Source organism: Mixophyes fleayi, chromosome 3 (assembly GCF_038048845.1).
Source record: "Mixophyes fleayi isolate aMixFle1 chromosome 3, aMixFle1.hap1, whole genome shotgun sequence".
NCBI classification, from domain to species: Eukaryota; Metazoa; Chordata; class Amphibia; order Anura; family Limnodynastidae; genus Mixophyes; species Mixophyes fleayi.
The window spans coordinates 8,015,206-8,021,297 of record NC_134404.1 but is presented as its reverse complement, the minus strand read 5'-3'; positions in this window follow the sequence as shown (position 1 = coordinate 8,021,297).

Below are 6,092 nucleotides of genomic sequence, written 5' to 3'. Positions count from 1 at the left end.
GGCCAATGACTGTCGCCTCTCTTCCCCCCTGATCACCTCCTCCCACGCGCGTATCCAAGACTTGGCCCGTGCTGCCCCCTCCACTAGAACAAGCTCCCTCCCTCTATCAGAACTTCCCCTAATCTGTCCAGTTTCAAACGGGCTTTAAAAACCCACCTTTTTCCTAAAGCTTTCCAGTCTCCCACTTAACTTCCTACCTTTTCTTCTGACTCTTCCCCTTCCCTATCCTTATCCTCTGTTCCTCCTTCTCTCCCCTGTGTCTCTCTGTCAGTCTACCCCACCCCTTAGATTGTACGCTCCTTTGAGCAGGGTCTTCTCTCCTCCTGTCTCCACCACTTTTAACTCTGCTTACCAGCTACCTAGCCTTCCTCGATGACCCCCTTCCCCGGTCCCCTCTCGCTCCCTCCTCTTCCCCCTGGGGGTCTCCCTCTTTTCTGTGCCCTCCCCCACCCCTCTAGCTGTGCTTTGAGCTCACTGAGTTACTGTGATTATTGTTTACTGTTCTGTGCTGTCTCACCTCGTATTGTAATTTTGTTTGTCCCTGTAAGGCGCTACGGACACCTAGTGGCGCCCTATAAATAAAAATTATTAATAATAATAATATGTATACATATGTATTTGTGTTATTGTATATATGTGTGTGTATGTATAGATACATGTAATATATAAAACATTTTACTTTTTCACTATTATGTTTGGATACATGTTAAATAAATGCATGATGACACTATGCTCTTAATTTCAGATCTTAGGGGCCCCCTGTTTTAAGTGCCCCGGGCCCCCCCAAAGCCTTAATCCAGCTCTGGGTTCAGGAGCAGTTTCCTGACAAAATAGAGGTGATATATCGTATGACTGTTGGAATATATGATAAGATATTAAATCAGGGAGCAGCTAGAGGGGCTTATCCCTGACAATGAACATTGGCGGTGTTTTGATTTAAGAGCCGCTTATTGTAGATAAACAGGTGGGAACTATGCCGGCGAATTATCTATTTGGAAGAGTGAAACCCGTTGGAATTTTGCATCAATCAAATGACCTTAGTGGGGAACAGGCTGATAAATGATGCGATTTCTAGGAAAAGATACTTTGATTATCAGAATAATTATCTATGTAGCAACTGCTGGATCTGTGTGACGGTTTGCTGAATGAATGTTACACGGTTAATCGGTGTGATAGGTGGTTAGATGAGTGCTGCGCTGACATAGCAACAGTATTATTGAAATTACACGATCACTATTAGTGAAATTACAAATCTTCGTTGAATTTATATGACAGTCTGCCAAATTTGTACCCGCCACTCATATCATCTACTGACCTCTCATTACATGTGATATGATTTAACAGTTTATGAGAGAGTAATGCTTCTCTATATAGATAATGTGCAACTTGCACCTATTATTCTGTGCTATTAGTAAGGATAATATTTTGTTTGCAAGCTGCACAGCTAATTTCCACTATGGTGTATCACAAACACAACTTATGATTTTGTAAAGGAAGTTGTACTGTTGTTACATGAGCGGTATACAATTGGTGTCCGCCTCTCAAATCCTAGTCTCTCTCAGGAACAATGAAAATAATATACAATTTGATGTTTTTAATGTTTTTCACTTTTTGGGAACACATTTATTCTTCCTACAGATTAAGTTATTTTCTTTCAGATCCCAGTTGTGATTATAATCATTGTGTGCAGTAATAAGTGTGGATGAAAGGTAATATCTTCTTTGAAGAAAAGAGGAAGTAAGTGAAAACACAAGCCTAAAGTTTGTAGTAAATATGCAACTTTATTACAGAAGTAATACATTACCATATTAGATAAGGTTATAGGTTCATCTGGGGATGGGATACTGTATGATTGGCACTGAAGTTAAGATATTTTTCTAGATGTCAAACTCCTGTGAAGTCTATATGTCCTTGGGAGTCTTCTGTTTGGTCAAAGAGGTTATAGGGCTGACAACTCTTGAGATGCAAATCACATCATCAAACATCGCCCACCTCACTGATCACTGAGTGGTCTGGGGTATGATGATGAAATTAGTGTCATCATAGGCCATGCCAAACCCACTTCATGTCACCATTTGGTTAAATATGAAATACACAGAGAGCTAAGATACATTACAGGAAGGCATGATATATTTGTTCAGCTGCTATCTTGAAACATGCAATGGAAAAGTCCTGTATGGTCTAGAACAGTGGTCAGGGAACAGGGGTAAATTACCCCAAATGGGGTATAAATTAAATTCCTGGGGGTAATGCTGCCGATTCACATACTGTCAGTTGGATTGTAGACCCCTTTAAATGTGAAATTGCTGTTGTACCAGAAGAGCCTCAAGGGTTGGCAGAGGCACTTCTTGAGCTTCGATGCAATAATGAAGCACGTATTGTATTTAAAAACAAATCAGATCTGTCATATTTTTGGATGTCAACAGCTGCAAAGGCATCAAAATTGCACATGGGGAGGCAGTCAAAAAGTTGCTGCCTTTTGCAACAACCCAAGTTTGTGAACAAGAATTTTCCACTCTAACGAATCATAAAAACAAAGCAGAGAAATCGATTGGACGCTGAAGACTGTATCCAAATTGCTCTGACAGCAAAATGCCACAATATTGATGCTCTCGTATCAAAAATGAAGCAACATCATTTCTCCAAAACCGGAAGTTTTGAAGTCGAAGCTTTCAAAGAAATTTTGAATAGATTCAATAAAATTTTGAATTCCAATAATTAATAATATATGATTTCCTTCCTTTCAAATCAAGGGGGTAACGTCGGCGTATCTAAATATATTTGGGGGTAAAAGGTAAAAAAGTTCCCTGACCCCTGGTCTAGAAGCTAGGATTCCTGTTTTTTTACCCAGGTGGCCTGGGTTCGACTCCCGGTATGGGAAGTTGAAACTTTTTTTGAATGGCAGCAACAGTACCACTTGTTTAACGCCTGCTCTGTTGATCTCAGCACCAAAATCCAGGAGAAACTGTGCTTTGGTTATGGAAATGGGATGTGGTCAAATCCACAGGATTTATATACCTCCCAACATTTCTGGATCCAAAAATTAGGACAGAACTGGTCTGACCCTATATTTCAACATCCATCTTCCAAATTTCGAAAGGGACAACCCTATTTTATATGTAACACATCCTTCATGTGAAAAAAGAACTCTTGAACTTGTGGATCAATGGGTTTCCATGGAGAGTTCACAACTTTTTAATGGTGCAGTAGGGATGTTCTGAATGAAACTAGACTCCACAAATGCTTACAAACCAATAATGTCTGCTTCTGTGCCCAGAATTTCTCCGCTTTCCTCAATCAGCATACAAAGGACAGGTTTAAGAGACCACGGATGTGAACTGAAATACAATATTACTTCTGAAATCCCATGGAGGCGAACCCATAGAGGATGCAGTGTAAAAACAGAGAGTACTGTGAGAAATAGTGGTGGCAGAGTGGACCATTGTCTAGAAATCCATTTTAGTCTCACTGGGCAAAAATTTAAAACTTTGTCACTACAATTTCTGGGATTTTTTTTATCAATTAAAAGAGTCAAGCTAAATTGGAAAAAGCAGAAGAGGTTGAAAATTTTCCTGAATTTTTAATCTTGAAGTAAAGGCATCTGCAGTTGGAAAATCTAAGGAAGCTGTTTTCCCAACTATTTTTTAAGCTAATTAATTCAAAATGAACAAATAAAAATCAAACTTTTAATGATGTATTACCAATTATTAAACATGACATTTTTTACAACTTTTGATGAGCAAGTAGACCAGAAATAAAAATGTGGATCTCTTCGTCTAGACAAGCAAATGTTCTGCTTTAAGGATAATTCAATTCTGTTTGTGTTTCCACTCAGTCAGATGTAGTGCACATGACATCAGCAAACCTCCAAAGCACAATCCTTCGATAGCTCAGCTGGTAGAGCAGAGAACTGTAGAGGAGCTTGGTACAGAAATCCTTAGGTCACTGGTTCGACTCCGGCTCGAAGGAAAGTTTTTCATATCATTTTAGTGGTCAATTTGCATGACTCGTGCTGTTTGTCTTTATTAGTTAGAGAAACTGTAACTTATTTTCATTTCTGCTGCCTGTTAATCATCCTGCATGCTGCTGAGCCTCTAGTAGGGCAATTATGGTTTCTGTGCTCTGTTGAAGTACAGTGCAGAGGCAGATGATAAAGACACGAGTTCTGTTACTGGGGATACTTTCCATAGCTCTTTGCAACTCATTAATATGGAAATGAGAACCTTTTGCACTTTATGGAAAGAGGCCTCCAGACGTCACACATGGATTTATTGCATTGTTACCTATCCTGCTGGATTAGCATTTACCTATCTGCAAGTGGTCAGGGACGTGCCGGGATGATGCAAATCACATCATCAAACATCGCCCATCCCACTGATTACTGAGTGGTCTGGGGCGTGATGATGAAATTAGTGTCATCATAGGCCATGCCACACCCACTTCATGTCACCACTTGGCTAAATATGAAATACACAGAGAGCTAAGATACATTACAGGAAGGCATGATATATTTGTTCAGCTGCTATCTTGAAACATACAATGGAAAAGTCCTATATGGTCTAGCAGCTAGGATTCCTGGTTTTCACCAAGGCGGCCCGGGTTCGACTCCTGGTATGGGAAGTTTAAGCTTTTTTCAAATGGCAGCAACAGTACCACTTGTTTAATGCCTGCTCTGTTGATCTCAGCACCAAAATCCAGGAGAAACTGTGCTTTGGTTTAGAGATGAGCACACTCGGATTTCGTGAATCCGAGCCCACCCGAACGTTTCCGATCCGAGACAGATCCGGGTATTGGCGCCAAATGAAAACCTGAAACCGAGGCTCGGAGTCATAATCCCGCTGTCGGATCTCGCTATACTCAGATCCTATAAATTCGCCGCTAGTCGCCGCCATCTTCACTCGGGCATTGATCAGGGTAGAGGGAGGGTGTGTTAGGTGGTCCTCTGTCCTGGTAGATCTTGTGCTGTGCTGTTTAGTTCTGTGCTGTGCTGTGTTCTGCAGTATCAGTCCAGTGGTGCTGTGTGCTGTGCTCTGTCAATTTTGAGTTCAGTGGTGCTGCTGGGTCCTGTGCTGTGTCCTGTTCAGTCCAGTGGTGCTGTGTCCTGTGCTCTGTGCTTCTAAGGGCATAGTTATTTCCCCATTATTCCCAAGTGTTTAAAAAATTTAAAAAAGTTATAAAAAAAAATAATTAAAAAAAAAATTAATTACAACAAAATTTGCAAAACCAATCCTGCAGTATAAGCCCATTGGTACTGCAATATTACAAGGTTCACACATTCAGCAGTATAAGTCCAGTGGTACTGCAATATTACAAGGTTCACACATTCTGCAGTATCAGTCCAGTGGTGCTGTGTCCTGTGCTCTGTCCTTCTGAGTTCAGTGGTGCTGCTGGGTCCTGTGCTGTGTCCTGTTCAGTCCAGTGGTGCTGTGTCCTGTGCTCTGTGCTTCTAAGGGCATAGTTATTTCCCCATTATTCCCAAGTGTTTAAAAAATTAAAAAAAACTTATAAAACTAAATAAAAAAAAATAATTAAAAAAAATTTTGCAAAACCAATCCAGAAGTATAAGTCCATTGGTACTGCAATATTACCAAGTTCACACATTCTGCAGTATCTTGTGCTACATATAATGGAGACCAAAAATTTGGAGGATAAAGTAGGGAAAGATCAAGACCCACTTCCTCCTAATGTTGAAGCTGCTGCCACTAGTCATGACATAGACGATGAAATGCCATCAAAGTCGTCTTCCAAGCCCGATGCCCAATCTCCTAGTACAGGGCATGTAAAATCCAAAAAGCCCAAGTTGTTAGAGATCACGGCGGCCGCGGGCGCCGCCGCGACTCTTCCTGGTTCTCTGGGGACGCCCCGTCTGTTGCTATGGCAACCGGGCAGTCACTTCTGATTTCAGTGTCCCGGTTGCCTGGGCAACAAACGGGACGCAGGGGAGCTTCTGGCGCCGCGCCCGGCCAGCTGTCAAACAGCCGGGCGCGTGCGCATAGGGAGAGTTTGAGCCGTGCAAGGCTGTTGTAGATCAGTCTATCAGGGCTGATTAGGGAGTTAGGTTACCGCTGGCACTCTGTCGTTTCCATTGGCTG